Source organism: Engystomops pustulosus, chromosome 4 (genome assembly GCF_040894005.1).
Source record: "Engystomops pustulosus chromosome 4, aEngPut4.maternal, whole genome shotgun sequence".
Classification (NCBI taxonomy): domain Eukaryota; kingdom Metazoa; phylum Chordata; class Amphibia; order Anura; family Leptodactylidae; genus Engystomops; species Engystomops pustulosus.
Window position 1 is genome coordinate 108,383,696 of NC_092414.1, and position 22,129 is coordinate 108,405,824.

Here is a 22,129-nt window from a genome sequence, read left to right on the forward strand (position 1 = left end):
GTCACCTGTGTGTCTCAACGCCATGAGACCTGCTTCCTCTTGCAGTTCTTGTGCGAACCTTTTCTTCCTCCGTCTTCCTCTTCGGGTGCTCTTCCTAAAGAGACTGCAGGTGTAGACACTTCCATATTACTCTCCGCGGTCATTGCCATTTACACGGCAGATAATATTATGTCCTCTCTCTTGTCACATTAGCCTTATGTTTGCTTCATTGGTGTTCATATTTTCACCACTGGTTGTGTTTTCGCTTCTGTGACTCTGGCTTTCCTTATGTGTTTTGTGTAAGCCATTTACATCTTTTATATTATTACCACTTTGTTATTTACTTTTGCTGTATACTGTGGTTCTATTATTACAGTGTTGGGCCACATTATACTTATATGTGCCCTCACAATTTTGTACCATTTCCTTATATTCTGTTTTAATTGGACCTATCACCTGCTTCATGTATCCTTTTCTGAGATGCATTAGTTTTTATACACATTTTATTGTTCTTATTAATAAAGATTAGTGCTTGTCGTATCTTTGTTGAAGCCTTGGTTTTCATTTCCTCTTTTTCTTCTTTTTGGTATTTTCAAGATGTTTTCTTTTGGCTTTTCGGGTACACATTACTGTCACTGGACTTATTCATGTATAATTGTATGGACGTTTTTGTTTGGTGCATGTACTCTTTCTCAGAAGGCTGGTACCCTTGTCACAAGCTAGGAGCCCAGGGTCTACGGCAGAGTTTCCCCGTTCTTTTTCTGGTTGCTCAGGTAGACTGACAGTCTTTTCCTCTAAGTGCTTTTACCTAACTGCAAGGACTGGGTCTATTCTTCTTGTACATTTTTTATAGGGGAGGAGTGCTTACATTTTAGCACAAAAACAAAAAAAAATTATAAGGCATTCTCTCATAGACTTACATTTAGTCCCCCAGGGACTGCCTGTACATGAAGAAGGTTCACAGGCTGAGTCCTCTTTATACACGCCAGGGGGGTGTATGAAGAATTTGCAATTACAAAAGCAACTATGCTGCCTCCATGACATGTGGGCTTGAAGGGGTGCAGGTTGGGTGCGGGGCTTGCCTGAATTATTTTGAAAAACCTTCAAACTTTTGTTTGCTGTTTTTACACAAAACTACATCAGGATGGACCTGGTATGGTTTTGCCGGGTGGCTGCTTTTTCCAGCAGATACATCAAGAGGCCTCAGGGCGCTGTCACATGTTAGGGTTTTGATTCCGATTTGTAACCAATTGCATATTTGTTGTATAGAAACAGATGAGATCGGCAATCAGCGCCGTTGTCTTGTATTGTGTAAATGCAAGACACCGGGAGCGGATTGTTGATCGCATGTGTTTTCATACAAACGGATAATGTATGCAATTGGTTGCGGCACAACACACTGCATTTTGAATGAGTTACAAAACACAATTAAAATGCTAACATGTGACAACATGAGACCCTAAGTCTCTCCAGGTATCTGGCAGGACATGGGGGCATGGCCGATGAATATCCCCCTAAATGGATTACTGGTATCAATCACAGGTATTAACCTACAAAATGCCACTGTGAGCATTAAAAGAGCATTAACACCTGTGGAGGAGCCTGGAGCCCCTCAGGCTCATTTGCATACAGGCTTTCATCCTGGTCGCCACATATTGCGATGCAGCTATATTGCTGTAATTGGTAGGAACGAGAAGCCCTTACGATCTGCAAATACAGTAAAAAAAGGTCGGTCGGACCCCTCGTTTTTACAATCTGCACTGAGACCCCACTGATCAGTAAGTCAGGCCCTATCCCATGGATAGGGCATAACTAGTCTTTGTGGGGAAACCCCTTTAAGACATTTTTTTTGTAACAAAGGTTCATTTTTTAATATAAAAACTTTATAAAAGCTTTATGAATTTGGTGTTCTCGTGATCACACTTACCCAAGGAATTAAGAGGATGTATGATTTGGAGCATACAGTGAAAGCCATACATACGTAGCCCACAAAAAAATGTCATAAGTATGTTTTTTTTGTCAATTTTACCACATTGGGATTTTTTCCCGCTTTCCAGTACACGGCATAGAATATTTAATACCATCACTAGGAAGGACAATTTGCTATGCAGAAAACAAGCCTCATACAGCTCTGTACATGGAAATAACACAGTTATGGTTTTTTAAAAAGACAGAGGTAAAAATGGAAAATCAAAGATGAAAATGGTCTGGCCTTTAACCCTTTAAGGGTTAATATTCCGTGGAACCTGGAGAAAAATTCCAAATGTAGTATAAATGACAAAAAAAGTTGCATTTATTTTATTACAGGCTGGTTTTACATCTTTCACACACCTCTTACTTTTTTAAACTTTAATGTACGGAACTGGAGAAGCTGACGTTTTCAGTGATATCAGTTTGTGAAGTGAAGAAGTTTTTTCATCACTTTTTATTCAAATGTTTGTGCATTGAAATGGTGATGAATCTGCAATTTGGACATCATGAGGTGTGTGGGGGGCGTTCGTTGGTAATACTGAGGCTGCAGTCACAGGTAACACATTGATTCCTCCAGCCCTTGCATTTGGACAATACAAGACACCGGGTGTGGGTTACCGATCGAAGCCCCCCCCCCCCCGTGCGCTTTGATTCCAATTGTAAACAGAGTCTGTGCGTTACGTGTGACATCCTTATTCTACATCAATACTTAATACATTCAATCACAGTACTACAACTTTCATCATCTCATTCAACTGCTGGGAGTTGTAATTCTTGAGTCCACTATTATTCTATATGTATGTACACATTGCAGGGATGTAATGAGGTGCACTGTGTGTGTGTAAATGTGATGCACTTTTATTTTGTACCTTTTTCTTGTGCTGGAAGCCGTCATAGGGGGAGCAGCAGCTCCTCATCCATCCTGAGCTCCGCACACATGAGAGCAGCCTGTGCTGTGCCAGGGGGAGGACACTCCAGCCGCAGCTCCTCATCCATCCTGAGCTCCGCACACATGAGAGCAGCCTGTGCTGTGCCAGGGGGAGGACACTCCAGCCGCAGCTCCTCATCCATCCTGAGCTCCGCACACATGAGAGCAGCCTGTGCTGTGCCAGGGGGAGGACACTCCGGCCGCAGCTCCTCATCCATCCTGAGCTCCGCACACATGAGTGCAGCCTGTGCTGTGCCAGGGGGAGGACACTCCAGCAATGCCCAGGAGGAAGGGGGCCCACTGTGACAACTAGGGGGCCCACGTCCTCTGGTCTGTAATTAGTGACAGCTCACTGTCTGCTCCTCCAGTGAATCAGGGGCCATGTTCTCCTGCAGTGACGCAGGGGCTGAGGTGCTCAGTGCAGGGAGGAGCAAATGTCTTACTCACTGCCCCAGCGCTACTGTGGGAAGAGCAGAGAACCTGTCTCTCCCTCCTGCAGGATGTCATAGTCCCCCCTGCTGCCCCCCTCCTCCAGCCTCAGCTGAATGTGCCTGCACAGACACAGATAAGAGATGGTGACTTATGATAAGGGCCCACTGGGGTTTTGACAGGTATCCTGGCAGGCCAGTCCGAGCCTGCATACAGTGTACACACGAATTGCAGTATGAACATTTTCACATAAAACAATGACTATTTATGCAGGATAAGGGTGAAGAATAAATGGAAACATTTTTAGTTTCAGTAGTAGCTGGAAGTCAGGGATGAGATAATGAGGTAAGTGTTTATCTATGCACTGTCTCTATGTACAGCTACATTAGACAATAAAATATAATTATTACTGAACCAGCAGTGAACACCTTAAAATATTTTTTAAAAAACACAAAAAAAATATAATATTTACACATCCAATCTCATAAAAACAGGATAAAAAGTGATCACAAAGTAACATTTATCTCAACATTATACCAATAAATAGTACAGCTTGCCGGCAAAATACAAGCCCTAAAATAGTTTGGTATAAAGAAAATAAATATGTTATGCCTCTTAGATCATGGCGATGTAAAAGAAATCAAAGAAAGGTAAATTCCCTAAGCCAGAATTAATGATTTTCTTATCCCCACTGAGAAACAGTTAATAAAATCTCATCAATTAGTTATTGAACCCCCCTAAATATTGTACCTGAAAATTGGATCTCATCCCTGAAAAAAATAAACCACCATATGTCCACATTGCAAAAAATGTGGACTGTAGCCTGGAAAATGTGCAAATCTGCTCTGAATGGCGCTTCTTCTCTTCTATGCCTGGCCATGCACCCATACAGCAGTGTAGCATGACATAAAAGGTATGAACATATTCGGGAGAGGTTGGGTATCAAACTTTGTGGAGCTTTTCGGCATTTAATCTATTGTGAATGTTTAATTTTTAGTCCAAGATTAATATATTGTCCAAAATAAGTACAAATTGTAAATTCTGCCTCCGTTTTGGTTTGACTCATGTGAAACACCTAAAAGGTTAAGCTTCTTAAAGTTGGCTTCTCATAATAACATCCTAGAAAAATGAAAGGATATATAACAAACCATGTTAACATAAAGCAGACATACAGGAAATGTTAATGCTAACGTTATTTGGTATGAACATCTGCATGAAAAGCAAAGAATTTAAAACTTTTCTAAATCTTTGCCAAATTTCCATTTTTTCAAAATTAAATGCAAAACATATCATCCAAATTTTTCCACTAATTTGAAGTACAATGTGGGATGACTATTTCAAAATTACCTGGAAATGTTAAAGGACACCTTTCATCTGTAACTAATTCTGTCACCACTACCTGTTAGAGCAGCTCACAAGGATTCCAACCCAACCTTGTTAATTCATACATCATTGTAAAATCATATGTTTCACTATGCAGATGAGCCTCGGCTCAAAGAGAGAGAAAGTTATGTCACCACTGTTACCCCTCCACTCCCCTTGATCATGCCTGTGTCTAATGTATAGTATAGTAGTATTTGTACTTTATCTGCATCCTGTGAGAGACCCAGACATCAGCCACACAAGTACCTGACATGCTTTCTCCTTCTTTATACATGTGAGAGACACAGACATCAGCTACACAAGTACCTGACATGTTTGCCTATACACACGTGATAGACACTGACATCAACTACACAAGTATCTGACATGCTCTGTTCTCCTATACACATATGATAGAAACAGACATCAGCTACACAAGTACCTTACATGTTCTCCTATACACATGTGTGAGACACAGAAATCAGCTACACAAGTACCTGACATGCTCTGTTCTGCTATACACATGTGAGAGACACAAACATCAGCTACACAAGTACCTGATATGCTATCTCCTCCTATACACATGTGACAGACACAGACTGTCAGTCATGTGTATGGGAGTATTTCATACACACAAAGGCTGCCAGGGGCACCAGCACCAGGAAACACATAGAGGCAGCCAGCCCCAGAAGTGTCACATCATTATACAGGTTGTCATTCATGTATATTCATATATATATATATATATATATATATATATATATATATATATATATATATAGGAGTATCTCATACTCACACAGTATGCAAGGGGCGTGGCCGCTAGCACCAGGAAGTATAGAGAGGCATCAAGCACCAGCACCCTTATATAGGCTGTCATTCATGCGAAAAAGAGTATCTCATACACACGCAGGCTACAGGGGTTGTGCCCACCAGCACCAGAAAGGACATAGAGGAGCCAGCACCAGGAGTGTCAGATCATTATAAAGGCTGTCAGTCGTGTATATAGGAGTATTTGAAAAAGAGTTTTATTCTTAGCTTTTAAAAGAAAATATTGATGGATCAAAGATCATTCAACTATGAGTGAATTATTAAAACTAACAGACAGTGATGCACAGCGAGTTGGACATTAGGGATCCAGGGCATATAGGTGTAGAAAGTAATGGACCCTATAGGGTGTAGGTCTATGTCGTTCGGACCATATATTCGTCTCCCAGCTGATTAACCTCACTCCAATATAGCCCCTTAAGTCTCCTATCTGTAAGCTATAACACAGCTGGGAGATGAATATATGGTCCGAACGACATAGACCTACACCCTATAGGGTCCATTACTTTCTACACCTATATGCCCTGGATCCCTAATGTCCAACTCGCTGTGCATCATTGTCTGTTAGTTTTAATAATTCACTCATAGTTGAATGATCTTTGATCCATCGATATTTTCTTTTAAAAGTTAAGAATAAAAGTTCAATTTTATGTGACCAATGGGTGACAATGTTTTCATAGGACAAACTCTTTTTCCGATATTTAATATTATATATGCACCCAGGCACACAGGTTACAATAGATAACTTTATTTTCTCTATAGGAGTATTTCACACACACAGGCTACAGGGGGTGTGCCCGCCAGCACCAGGAAGCACATAGAGGCAGCCAGCACCAGAAGTGTCACATCATTATACAGGCTGTCAGTCGTGTGTATAGGAGTATCTCTTACACACACAGGGGGCGTGGCCTCCAGCACCAGGAAGGACAAAGATGGGCCGACACCAGGAGTGTCACATCATTATACAGGCGGTCAGTCATGTGTATAGGAGTATCTCATACACACACAGGCTGCAGGGGGCATAGCCGCCAGCACCAGGAAGCACATTGAGGAGCCTTTAAACCATCATACAGGCTGTCAGTCATGTGTATAGAAGTATCTCATACACAGGCTGCACGGGGCATGGATGCCACCACTAGGAATCACATAGAGGAGCCAGCACCAGTATGTCAACTTGGGTGGTGTGGCAGCCAACATCAGGAGGGTCACATCAATATACAGCCTGTCAGTGAAGCAGTGGGGGTGTGGCTGGGCCTCCCACTCATGGATAAGATGGCCTGCTGAATATGATAATGTTTCATTGGACCTATCTCAGGTCATTTGCATACAGATAATGTAGCGATAGGGGAAATGCTTTCTAATAGCAGTTAATGAAAATTTGTTTAGATTTAAGGCGTTAATTTGCCTGACAGGTTCTCTTAAAAGCGTTCAAGGTTATAACCACTTATAGTGACATAAGGCAGATTTTAAGATCGAGCTTGATCCAAAAGCCCTAGAGTGGCTTGTTTTATGTTAAAGTGGAAAAGCTGATAGCACAAAGTACTGCATATTTGATAGGAATTTTACAAAACTTCTGTTTGCAAAAAAAGCCTATTTGATTTGGTACCAATTTGGATAATCAGGCTTCAAATGCCATGCTTGTAAGAAGCTGAATTCATATCTATAATTAGTCAATTAAATGACTTGATTATTTTATCCATGGAATTAATATCACCATCATTTATAGGGTCAGGAAGAATCTTTTACCCTCCATGAGGTTAAATTGGTTATAATTTATGGGCTATGCTTAAGCCTTCCTGTGCTGTGACAAATATGACATTTAGAAAACATTGAGTTAGATGTGAATGCACATTTTTTAATCTTTTTAAAGTATCTTACTATATAATGTCACACATTCTGTTTAGGATGTTTTGCATGTCCATTTTACAGCACAGAGCTTCATGCTTGGTCCATGCATAATTGATTTACTATAGGAGCTGTGGACTATGTACTTGACCTTCTATACAGTATCTATACATTCAAATAAACATTCTAATATGCTTTGCCTCAGTATATTTAACCCCTGCTATTGTTTTTTGTTAAAAAGTTTCTGATCAATGCATTAGTATGGTCACACATGGATGATTTGTTGTAATTTTTGTGTTATCCCTTCCATCTATATGGAACTTGGAGAAAACATTGGGGCAGATTTATCAAGCTGTCTGAAAGTCAGAATATTTCTAGTTGTAGATGGCAACCAATCACAGCTCACCTTTAAAATATTAATGAGCACTGGTAAAATGATAGCTGAGCTATGATTGGTTGCCATGGGCAACTAGAAATATTCCGACTTTCAGACAGCTTGATAAATCTTCCCCATTATGTACATGCTGCAGCTGGTCACAGTAACATACTAATCTTTATGTTGTATATGGCGCAACAATATTCCACGCCTTTTACAAATCATGGAATACATATATTGTATATTTGGTCGCCTTTACATTGAAATGCCACCAAATAATAATAATATAATACATGTTGCTACCAGAAGTAACAATTTATTTCTCAGAGTGATGCTGGTTCTTCAAAGCTATGAACAGTGTCCAATACAATGACCACACATACGTTTTAGCAAAATAGATTATTTTTACTTCAAAACTTCAGCTTATACATTCTTTGTTCAAAGCATTTATCTGTCCCAAGATCAGTAGTTACATGATAATTTGTACTTATCCTATTCAGCTTGCATAAGTATTAGTACCTTGGATCGTAGGAGTCTATTTTCGTTCTAATGCATTATTTACAATTTTTTTCTTCCAACGGGATATAATCATAGCATAATTAATGAACTAGGACTCACGCTTTACTTGATCCTTAGGGCAGAGACACAAACTCCATAGACGTCGAGCCACGATCTAGTGAGCGCCATGTTTGCTGTGACGTTTCCAGGGACACGCCCTCTTCCTCAGACAGAGGGTGTGGAAGAGGACATGGGGAGGGGCTGGCCCGGGGGAGGTGGAGTAGGGGGGAGTGCTGGGAGCTCAGAGCAAACTCTCAGCCTCCTGGCTACTGCACCTGGTCATGTAGGATGAAACTTAACTCTGAGGCAGCCGCGTATCAGTGAAAATGGCTACGCGTGTCAGCAGTGACACGCGTGTCATAGGTTAGCCATCACTGTTCTATATGATAGAATATACAAACTAAGGGCTACACCTATGATATGTTTTGCATTCATTTTATCTTAATGTATAGTCCACAATTGCATTTTTTATGTTTGTAAAACGGATGTCCTGGAGTTGGATAAGAAACAAGATTCAAAGAAAAAAAGATGAAACAAGATTCAAAGAATTTCATTTATTTTTACTATTGAGAAGAGATGAACTAAGTAGGGAGGTGATTATCTAAATGACCAGTACGAAAAAATATTGTGAAACTTTGTCTTGTGTTAAACCAACTGAAAAGAAAAGGGGTCACTGTCTCCATCTGGAGAAAATAAAAATTAGTCTCCTAGGGACACAAGGCTTCTTTAGTGTACTATACTTGTGAATCTGTATAATAGCCTGTCTCAGGAGCTGGTCACAGTAGGGACAGCAGAGAATTTGTTATGTAACTGTGTGGAAATAAGTTCCCTTACATCCTGTTCTCTTCCCCCTGTACCTTGCCTTATGCCTTATACCCAACCTCTGACCAATTTGCCCAGTATAATTCCCCTATTGTGTTTTATTTTTGAGGATTAATTTGTGATTCAAAAGCCAATTATCTAATACCCTGTTTCCCCGAAAATAAGACAGTGTCTTATATTAATATTTTGCTCCTAAAGAGGCACTAGGTCTTATTTTCAGGGGATGTCTTATCTTTTCATGAACAAGAATTTACATTTATTGGTAAACAAAAAATCAACTTCTCAAACATCCTTATGACTCTCCAAACTCTGAACTATTGGAATATTTGACCCCAATCTCTCATGTTTAGAAATTTCACTTTCCTTAAATGACCACTTCATGTCCATGTAGCTGCTTGTAGCGCATTTGTCCTGCAACAGTCAGATTTTATTCCGATTTTATACAGATTTTATTCTGCAAATTCTTCACCTATGTCACAACCTATTCTAAAAAAAATCTACTAGTACTAATGTACGGCTTGGGGGGAGATGTAGCAATGTCTGCCACTCGGTCCTATTTTCAGGGGAGGCCTTGTATTTCTAAGATTGAACAAAATTGTCTTATTTTTGGGGGATGTCTTATTTTAGGGGAAACAGGGTACAGCTGGATATCTAAACAGTAAAATAGAAGTATCTTAATTGGAAGTTTACATGGAAAACTAAGCATAACAGTTTGCATAAATGTCACTTTTAAGTGTATGAACCCTGTGTGGGCACATATTGTTACCCGATTATCACATCAGGAATTTACAGAAAATGTTTTTGTATATAAAGCACATGAATTTAGACAAGAACATGCTCATTTGCAGTTATGACTGTATACACAGACTTCAAATGATGTTGGTTATTTTATCTTCCCAGTCAGCGGACATTGGCTCATCTTACTTCCTTAAATTTTATTAAAGATATGTAAAATATGTAATGTGCTTGTCAAATATTTATACAGTTAGTATTTAAGTTGATTAAAATGAAATAACATTCATTTAATTGTTATTAAGAATTAATATTAAGGTATTAAGCCCCTTAAAATTATATTTTATATAGTTTTATATTTTATAGTTCAATTTTGTTTGAGTACTGTTTTCTCATTCTGAACAAAACATATTCGTAGAAAATGGCATGTACAAAAAAAAATTAGCAAAGATTAATTTGATTAATTTCCACGTCCCCCCTTTCCCCCTTCCCCCCCCCCCCCTCCTTTCCCTCACCTCTTTCCATGTACCCTTCGGGTTAATACTTTATTACAGCAAATAATATTTGTTTCCATTCCCATTTGTTTTCCATCCTTAGGTCACATATATGGAGCCCTGACATCCTCTTTCCCCATTTTTGGGCTCATTTCAGTAGTATTCACCATCTTCATGTTCTTCCATCTCTCAGCTTTCTCATCCAACCCGCTTTGGCACATACAAGGGAAAAGAATCAAGAATTTGTACTACTCAATGAATATTACTAATAGAAGTAGTTGTCTGGTTACCCTCCTATTGTATATATATGTACGGTCTGTGGTATACGTGGTACGGGTGTCTGAGCATGGGCCCATGCGGGTGAGTGTTGGGTATGAATGGGTCAACCTTTAATCATTTTTGATTTATTGGTTCTATGTCCAGTCACATTATTGCACTGTCACTTTATTTATATGTATATTTATTCTTATTTTTATACTAATGATGAATTGTTAATGCCCACATATATCTTATTTATTCTATGTGCCGGTTTTACTGCTCATTTATTTCATTAACTTTATTTCTCCTATGTATTTGTGTACTAAAGTGCTACATGTTTACTAGAATTGTATGTAAAATACATTACTCCAGTCTAAGGAGACCTATTCGGGTCTCTCTTAGTCTAATTTTGGGCACGGACACTTACTTTATGGACTGGCAGCAATTCTCACATTCTCTCTGCCCGTATACATGCGCGTATACATGTCACCGGAAGTGACGTCACTAGACCATGTGACTCGCCCACGGCGTGTTCCGGCATGGGCGCCGCCATGACACCAGTACCACACACCGGCAGCTCTTCTCATCTTATCACAAGTAGGTACTTATACACCAGACATCACATCATTTGGGCACCCCTGAGGAAGCTGCACCTTGTGGCGATACGCGTGGGCCTGGACTCCCTTTGGACCTTTCTCCACTTGGTAATTTTGTGACCTCCAGCTTTGCATGCAGCAGCTTGCATCACACGTTCCACCTGGATCCCCAGTGGGACCTTTTTCATTCATTCATTCATTCATTCATTTTTTCATTTCCATGTTTTACATTCAAGGGGACTACCATTTATATCAGTGGCCCTAGGTGGCAACTTTTGTCATATTAGACACATTAGCATGTTTCATATTTTTTCTTACATCTTTTTGCATTTCTGCTGCTACTGGAGCACACCAGTGACTTATGTATTGTAGTGATGTGTCCTAGGGGTCCTGTTACAGGTTGATAGTCACTATTACATGACTTCACCTGTTATGTTCTGTCACGAAAGCAGTTGATCTGCTTGTTCGTGTTTTAATTGGTTTTATTTTGTTTGTCCATTTGATTTTCCTATTGTGTATGTAAATAAAGCATTTATCATTGATCTTCAGCTACTTGACACATGTTGTTTGTTTCGTCTTCATATGCTGCTTTGCATGTGTGTAGCACCATTTGATATGGTTTCCTCACAAGGATATGATTCCGTTCTGGATAGATTGTAATTTGACATTTGACTTATTTCAATAGTAAGGATTGCGTTAAATGTCAAGTTGTATGTTTATGTTGCTAAATAAAGTTTTATCTAGAAAAGGAACAGAGATACAAACAATAAAAATGGAAGTGTAGTCACATACAGTGTATATAAATTAAAAAGAACATAAAGAAGACAAAACTACAGGTAAAACTGGGTTAATTGTTCCACACTTCAAAAATTATCTTGTTAACAACCAGAAATAAATCTAGTTAGCAAAAACTTGTGGAACCTTGAGATTTCCAGAAAAAAATGTAGGGCGTTCATTAATCTCACATACTCTCTATGAGCCCATACACCACTGTCCAAGGAAAGTTTAGTATAAATTTTTCAGAAAGAGATTGTTACAGTTGTAAACTCTATTGATGCTATAAAATAAAAAAGGTCCTCAATGAACAATATTTTAGCATCTTTGCAATTCTTCAAAAGAGCACCACAGCTTATGAAAACATTTAATTGACACCCGACTAACTGGCTGCAGCGTAACCAACTGGTATCCATATTTCATTACAAAGGTGCTGAGTGCTGAATAATGAAGTGTTATTCTTTTATATATAGACTATACAAAAAAGGTTTGTTCAGCTCACCTCTTCCAAACGATTCACTCCAGCGCACGGAGCAGCAAACAACCCCACGGACTTCGGGCAAGACGACTCCAAACGAGAAAAAGGCACCAGCGCTTCAGGAGATTTGGAATATAAAATACTTTTTAATTCAATCTGGATAAAAACTTCCACATGGCATGGTACATAGGTGAGTGGACCAGCAGGTTATAACCGACGCGTTTCGCTCCTTACGAGCTTAGTCTTGGTTTAACAAACCTCTTGTTATAAGAGAGCTATTTAAAGATCGCGCCTCAAGTGGGCGTGTGACGTCACCGGCACTTGATGTAGATCACATGACCGGGCTTGAACGCTTCCTTAAACATATTAACTGTCTCTCTTGGGACGCAATAAAATTAAAACATTAATCGATAAATTTAAGAACAATATATCTCACAAGGTAAGATGATTATGATGGTTAACATGTGAATACATGGTTTCAAATGGAAAAAGCAATCTTATACATAGTTACAAATGGAAGTGGCAATCCAATGCATTATGCACATATGGCAAAAGCGATTACAATGCAGAAAAGAATATAATGAAATGCTGGATAACTGATAGTGGGAATAGTAATATATTGATAGTACAATATTAGTCACAGAATAAGAAAAAACTAACTAAATTATTCATAGCATAAAATTAAATCTTGGCGCAGGTTCAACCCCATGGGTTGTGTTGATTTGAGGATAAACATCCAGTAGGTTTCCCTGCTCATTAGTTTTTTCCTGTGGTCTCCTCCTCTATCTGGTCGTTTAACCTTTTCTATACCTTGCCACATAAAATATCTGGTGTCACCATTGTGCACATCTCGAAAATGTCTCGAGGCCGCGGACAAATTAGTTAAATTGCTATTTTTAACGTCAGATATGTGTTTTCTTATGCGGACTTTAAGAGCATTAGTGGTGCATCCCACATATTGTTTGTTGCAAAAAGTACATTTAATACTGTATATGGCAAATGATGTATTGCAGTTTAAATAAGTGGTGATTTTATAATTCTTTTGGGTGGTACATGAGGAAAAGGAGTCAGAAACACACAAATATCTACATGCTATGCATTTTAGATGTCCACATTTATGGCTACCCAGATGTTGCAACCAGGTGTATTTCGTGGGATTCGTGGTGACACTCTTAAAAAGGCTAGGGGACAACATAGAGCCAAGGGTAGGGGCTTTTTTGGAAATGTACCTGATTCCTTTAGCGAGACACAATTTCACATCTTCATTCTGTTCCAAAATAGGTAGATGTTTTTTAATAATTCTTTTCACATGAAAAAACTGGTTACTATAGGTAGTGGTAAATGTAATAGGTTTGTCGACTAATATTTGGTCTCTTTTATTAAGGGAATCAGATAAGAGTGTCTCTCTATTGACATTAGCAATTCTTTTTTTGGCCTTAGTTAAAACCTGTGATTTGTATTTACGCTCCCTAAACCTCTTTTCCCAGTCAGATGTTTGTTCATTAAAAGTGGAGTTTAAGGAACTATTTCGACGAAGCCGAAGCAATTCGCCGTAGGGGATATTGTCCACTACATGTCTAGGGTGACACGATGTGGACAATAAAATTGTATTACCCGCGATTGGTTTGCGGTATGGCAGTATATGTATATTGTCATTTATTCCCCTCAAGGTGACATCCAAATAATTTATTTCTGTTCCTCCAAAAAAGTGTGTGAACTTCAAGTTCATGTCATTGTAGTTTAAATAGGAAACAAAACTCTCGAATTCCTGATTTGATCCTTCCCACACCCACAACAGGTCGTCAATGAAGCGACCAAACCACTTCACAGACGACCTGTGCGGATTGTGTTCTGAAAAAATATATCTTTTTTCCCACTGTATCATAAATATATTTGCAAGGGAGGGGGAAAATTTGGCTCCCATAGAGAGTTTTGTTTCCTATTTAAACTACAATGACATGAACTTGAAGTTCACACACTTTTTTGGAGGAACAGAAATAAATTATTTGGATGTCACCTTGAGGGGAATAAATGACAATATACATATACTGCCATACCGCAAACCAATCGCGGGTAATACAATTTTATTGTCCACATCGTGTCACCCTAGACATGTAGTGGACAATATCCCCTACGGCGAATTGCTTCGGCTTCGTCGGAATAGTTCCTTAAACTCCACTTTTAATGAACAAACATCTGACTGGGAAAAGAGGTTTAGGGAGCGTAAATACAAATCACAGGTTTTAACTAAGGCCAAAAAAAGAATTGCTAATGTCAATAGAGAGACACTCTTATCTGATTCCCTTAATAAAAGAGACCAAATATTAGTCGACAAACCTATTACATTTACCACTACCTATAGTAACCAGTTTTTTCATGTGAAAAGAATTATTAAAAAACATCTACCTATTTTGGAACAGAATGAAGATGTGAAATTGTGTCTCGCTAAAGGAATCAGGTACATTTCCAAAAAAGCCCCTACCCTTGGCTCTATGTTGTCCCCTAGCCTTTTTAAGAGTGTCACCACGAATCCCACGAAATACACCTGGTTGCAACATCTGGGTAGCCATAAATGTGGACATCTAAAATGCATAGCATGTAGATATTTGTGTGTTTCTGACTCCTTTTCCTCATGTACCACCCAAAAGAATTATAAAATCACCACTTATTTAAACTGCAACACATCATTTGCCATATACAGTATTAAATGTACTTTTTGCAACAAACAATATGTGGGATGCACCACTAATGCTCTTAAAGTCCGCATAAGAAAACACATATCTGACGTTAAAAATAGCAATTTAACTAATTTGTCCGCGGCCTCGAGACATTTTCGAGATGTGCACAATGGTGACACCAGATATTTTATGTGGCAAGGTATAGAAAAGGTTAAACGACCAGATAGAGGAGGAGACCACAGGAAAAAACTAATGAGCAGGGAAACCTACTGGATGTTTATCCTCAAATCAACACAACCCATGGGGTTGAACCTGCGCCAAGATTTAATTTTATGCTATGAATAATTTAGTTAGTTTTTTCTTATTCTGTGACTAATATTGTACTATCAATATATTACTATTCCCACTATCAGTTATCCAGCATTTCATTATATTCTTTTCTGCATTGTAATCGCTTTTGCCATATGTGCATAATGCATTGGATTGCCACTTCCATTTGTAACTATGTATAAGATTGCTTTTTCCATTTGAAACCATGTATTCACATGTTAACCATCATAATCATCTTACCTTGTGAGATATATTGTTCTTAAATTTATCGATTAATGTTTTAATTTTATTGCGTCCCAAGAGAAACAGTTAATATGTTTAAGGAAGCGTTCAAGCCCGGTCATGTGATCTACATCACGTGCCGGTGACGTCACACGCCCACTTGAGGCGCGATCTTTAAATAGCTCTCTTATAACAAGAGGTTTGTTAAACCAAGACTAAGCTCGTAAGGAGCGAAACGCGTCGGTTATAACCTGCTGGTCCACTCACCTATGTACCATGCCATGTGGAAGTTTTTATCCAGATTGAATTAAAAAGTATTTTATATTCCAAATCTCCTGAAGCGCTGGTGCCTTTTTCTCGTTTGGAGTATTCTTTTATATAGTTTTGGTCCAAATAGACATTAATGTTTGAAAATTGCTTCATGCCAACCAAAATATGTATTATGTTTAGCCCATATGAAGGACATGCAGAATTGTCCATTTACCCAGTGGAGACCAACAGAGTGTCCTTTTGTATACCACAAGAATGGGTAAGTATGTCACAATAATGTACTGCGTGATGGCTCTTCTGGCACTAGAGTGCAGTGGTGGCAAAAGCCATCTGGTGCCCCAGCTATTAGTGTGGTTGATCATCTAGCATGAGGTCATCACAAAGTTGTCTACTCAAGAAATTTTATAAAATATACACTAAGAACACTAATTTCAGATATATAAATGTGGCATAGTGGAAACTGATCATTGTGTTATGTGTAGTTGGGTCGCCAGGTTAATTTTCATTTTAAATCGGAATTTATGGTAGTCTGACGCATCTACATTAAGAAAAGTGAGGCATGGGATTTATAGCACACCCTTAAGATTTTCTCAATCTAGTAAAAGTCAAAGTATGGGTACTATATATGTATAAATATATATATATATATATATATATATATATATATATATATATATATATATATAGTTATCAATTAAATACTGTATTCTACATCCTGGATACAGGAAATGTCAAAGCTCAGGGTCATAGGGTCATTACATGGATATTTTATAGTGAGAGGTTATTAACACCCATTGTATACAATCCTCAGGCTGGGTTATTAAGAATTCAATAAATCTTCCATGTTACTCACAGGTGATGTTGACATCTTTGGGGGCAAATGCCATTTCCTAATGTAACGTATACACATGCCCTTAGCACTTAATAGTTTGAGTTCACAAAATAAAAATATACTATATATATTGTATCTTCATTAAATTCATTCTTCCATTACTCATTCTATGAGCTCCTTTCCCATTCCCAGTATCTTACATACTACAATGTTTGTTATTAATGCAATGTAGCATATGTAATGATTGGAGTCATACTAGCTTCCTTTCGACAAACCTTAAAGGCATGTTGATTGTAAGCTCTTGTGAGCAAGGTCCTCACTGCTACTTTACTACTTTGTAATGTCTAATGTTGTCTGTATATGTGCTCCATGATTTTTAAAGCACTGTGATATATGACGGTGTTATATACATTTCTAGCTTTATTATATACAAATGGGTAAGGATAAACTGTAGTAGATCAACTCTTAAATAATTACACTTAGATAATACACTTTTTACTTAGCCTATCAGTATTGCAAATTATGACCATATAATGAACATATTTTTTACGGCAAACAATGCATTCACAGGCTAAGGATCAAAACCTTTATTGATATGGCAACAAATACTTAGCATAATCTCATGAAGATACTCCAGAAAAAAAAAAAGAAAAAAAAACTGCGGAGCAACAGTAGCTAATAGTTCTAATCATTAGCGTAACCGTAAGTATTCAAAAAAACTGTTTGTGTCCTTGTTCAGGTACCAACTCAAATCCCAACCAGTAACACCTGCTCACACCAATTATGGGTTGAAAGTGCACCCCCTGGAACTAAGATGGTGAGGATCCTCAAGAGCGCTGTCATGGGTGCTCCCGCGACCCATGTTTTGAGTTGTCGGCTCACCCGTGGCCCCAGCACCCTGTGGTGTCTGCTTACCTATCCTCGCTCCTATCTCCACTCCATCGGCCCTGCGTGCTTGTCCCCGACTCCTAGTGCTGGCCATTTCCCAGAATGCCATTTAAGCCTGCCTCTCCCTGCACACCCTGCTGGATCTTTGTGCTATATGCCTTTGTAAAAGCTGGTTTTGCTTCCCTGTGTCTGTTTATTAATTTTCCATTGTGACCTTCTGCTCTGCCTCGGACCTCCTGCCTGTCCCCGACCACAAACCTGCCTTCCGTTTTTGTATCTCGCCTTGGTTGCCACCATGGACAAGTCGCACCTGTGGAACAACCCGGTGGTACCAAGCCGCAACCAGTCCACGCCATAACAGGTCCATCCCAGGAGCCTGACAGCGGCCAGCGAACATTAAAACAGTTAACAACTCTGATAAGTGCCAAACCCAGATAGGGACTTATAATGAACTTTCCGGTTCGGGTTTACTATATGTTGAAAGCACTAGACTGTTTTTATTTTGTGTAAGTTGCATGTCATTAAAGGGAATCTGTCAGCAATTGTGTTGTTGTTAAATGCATTTATACCCCAGGATTGTAGCTGGACTCAGGATACTGTGGTAATCTGGAGATCTCATGGCACAGCCCCCTCCTCTCTGCTATGAGTAACTGCTGTAGCAGGTTTCCATGAAATATTACTTCAACAATCACTCAAGGGGAAGGGCTGTTCAGCAATATATTGCACATCAGTGTACAAGAGAGCTCCAATGACAGCTCCAATCCTTGAATATAAATGTATTTTTCATAATCATACTTAAAATACACACAAAAATTTCTGTATTTCCAGGTATTACTGTAGCAAATTGAGAAATATTTCTAGAACATGCCAAAACATTAAGAATAATTGGATACCCTGATATTACAGTTATTTTTTAATATCTTTAAAAGAGTTTACTTTAAAATATTATTTTATATTTAAAATATAGAAAAATATAATTTCTATAAAGATAAGGACCAATTAAATGAATGTTCAATTTCTGTACAATATTGTTACACAATGTCATACCTACTTAAATGTCATATAAAATACCTAAATGAAAATGGAACAGGTTCAAGAAAACATAGGGGTATATAGACAAGAAGTATGTAGAAACACATATGAGAAGCAAAAAAATCAGTTATAGAAGGTGCAACATTTATATAAAGTTTGCATATAATATATATAATGTTTGCATGAAAGAGCCCTTTTATTGAATTGGTGAATTGCTAAATTATGGAGATTTCTTAAGCGTAATGCATCTGTGCTGATCTCACCTGATCTTAATGTGCTGCGCTCATTAAGAGGTATATAAAAAAATTGGGAAATTTTGACAAATTTCTCCCAAAGTTACACACAAATTGCACCATAGCCCTCAAATCATGTAGATGTCTTTCTTCAGATTTCTAGTGTTTTAGATAGTGTTTTAAGTGTTGCCCCAAAGAGGTTGTGGCTTTATGATTATGGACACAGTTTATGAAAAGGTTAAAGATGTGACAATGTTCATCAAAGTGCACTTAAATTTTGATCTACAATTCTTGTGCAAGATAAGCTATCTAATAGGTGATGTAATCTTAAAGGGTTTGGCCACTTTACTTCAGTTTCTTTTGTTATTGTCTAAAAATGTGTTAGGTAATTTACCAATATACATCTATTAAAAGTTCTGCTCTGATTTCTTGAAAAGGTGAAGCCACTGATTTAGAAATTTGTTATACCTCACCAGCCATTGCTGTCAATAAAATGGCCAGAGACGGAGGGTTGTGTGATCCCTAACTGTCTAAAGACCTATCTGCCTTCCAGGACCTTAATATTGTATTTATGGATACAATAATAAGGTCCTGGAGGTCAGATTGGTCATGTGCAGTTAAAGATTACATGACCCTCCACCACTGGCCATTTTATAGGTAGGAATGGCTGATGTAGGGGGCTTTCCTTTACATTTCAAGAAAGTGGTACAGAACATGTAGTAGATGTATACTGGTAAATTACCTAATATCATGCCCCCCCATGCTTACGTGAAAATTACGAAAAACATGAGGTAAAGTGGCCAATCTAAAGCGGTACTAGATTTATCATCAAGCAAATTTAGACATGTTAATAACCTCTATAACTGCATTGTTATAAGTAAATATTAGGTAGGTCTGCTACAATATAAAAGGAGCTATAGGGTAGAATACTTACTTTTATGAAGTATTGAATAGTACCTTGAGCATAGTATAAAATGCACATTTACATAACATCTAGATAACATCTACATGTTCATACATGACATAGAAGCATGCATTCTGCTGAATAAATTTGTATTTGGGATTTGTATTTCTGCAGAAATCATTTTATGAGGACATGCCGAGCACCTTCCATTCCCATGGCAGGCATTGGACATGTGCATTTAAATGAATAGCTATAGTAAACATACATTTATACGCCATCCCCGCAGCAGTAAAGTGGAGAATGCGATAGCACTATCATGAATTGCTTTAAATTACAAATGAAATGTCTTTAAATATTAAATAGTTGAGTGCTGTATATTAAGGTAAGAAATCCTTCTGTGCAGATGGTAATGACGGGAGAACTATTTTGCACAATACATTGAATTTTCAATGTGACAATTTCTTTTTTCATCTACAGAGAATATAAATACCTTCTATTTCACTGTCATTCTAAAACAAACAGGATTTGAAACCTACTTTTACCATTATCCATTCACCGTACAGGTTTATTGAACTGAAAAATAATGTGCTTTATGCAGTGTATTCCCACTGCACTTGTGTTCAATTGCCTTATAAAATGCACTATTTTAAACATGGGGTAATTGTGGAAACATATTATCTTAGAAGATAAAAAAAATTAAATAAAAACACCTATGTTCATGTTTAATTTAACCTTTACTTAATCTCCTATTCCCGACCTGTGCAATGCACATTTTTCAATCTTACAAATTGTTTTAATGTATAAGGTACAGAATGATTTGGCATATTCTAAACTCAAGCCATCTGTATTTCTGGAGAAATTCTTCCCCCGATGAATATTGATCCCATTCTTACAGACATTCCCCAGTAGCAATGAGAAAAATAATATGAATAACACTCATCTGGCTGTCCTTTTGAACACCTGAGCCTTTCCCAAAAGAGACCAAAGCTTCCTCTGAGTTCTGAGCTATCCTTCAGCAGATGCAGACAATAGAATTTTTCACAGTGCTTCACTTCATTCTTTATTTATTTACAAAATGATTATGAATTTAGTTCACGGTTATTTTCCATGTGTTGTTTATGTACAGTCTAGACAAATATGTAAAAATACAGGTAACATAGCATTAAATTAAAGTATATTGAACTATGTAAATAGATACATGGATGAAAAGAGCTGATTTCACAGGCAAAATATTCCAGTTGAATGGATCAATTTCTCTTTTACATGTAGAATCCAACTGAACAAGGTAAATATTTTTTGTATTTTTCTAATGGACACAAAATAAGAATAATTCAATAATTCTGGCAAAGTATTCTTATTAAGGGATATATAACTATGTCATAGCAGTTTTCTACTGTAAAAAGTTGTATATATAAAATAAAATATTTGGCCCCCCCCCTATTTATAAGTCCCAGTACCCAGAATCCACCCAGAGGCAAAATTGTAATATAGTCCAAATAAGAAAATCCAATTCAGTGGTTTAAAATATTTGGAAATAAAGCTTAAATGTTTATTTTAATTGAGCAGTCCAATTAGTCCTTGATCAAAATCATCTACTTGGAATAAAAAAGAAAAAAATTCAATTTGCTGAAAAAAGTTGTGACAAAATCTGGGACAATTTCTGAAAATAGAGGGCGAGGCAAGAATATGGTGTGTGGTTGAGGTAACAGGCCTCTCATCTTATCACTCATCATTTATTACCACTTATCATCACCTAAAATCCAATCACTTATACCAGTATTTGGATGTATGACTAAAATCTACAGAGGTTTTTAACCGAAATCTTGATAAACCCACCTTTATATTGGATGGGATTATATAAATACAAGAAGGTCCCCATTTCCCTTTTTTGTTGGTTGGACATATAATTATATATAAGAGATGATAAGATTTTTATGATATGTAATATTTATCCACAAAGTAGATTATGTGTCTTTGATCAACCCTATATCAAACATAGTTGCTTGTTTTGTCAGCATGGCTGTTCAAATACAATTGTGTACCACAAAAAGGCGCGTGGAGAGGAAATAAAACAATGTTTTAACAAGAGGACCCACGAGGATGAATAGGAAGGGAAGAATAAAAGGAAAAGAAGGAAGTGAAAACCCACAGGGAAGCGCCTAGCCTAAAACTGTACTAAAGTCTGGAGAGTTCTGGAAAGATAGCCAGGGTTGCCAAGGGGTTTGGTAACTTTCAATCAAACCTTAAGCATCATGCACATGACCATATTTGGGGGCATTGAGCTACTCACACAAATCGTAACTAGCTTAT

At 37.9% G+C, this 22,129-nt stretch overlaps 1 protein-coding gene across 2 annotated transcripts in view; it reads right to left on the reverse strand.

The window, feature by feature from the left end:
• The window catches only part of GRM8 (glutamate metabotropic receptor 8), a 682,838-nt gene that overhangs the window by 107,507 nt on the left and 553,202 nt on the right, over positions 1 to 22,129 (reverse strand). The window lies entirely within an intron of this gene.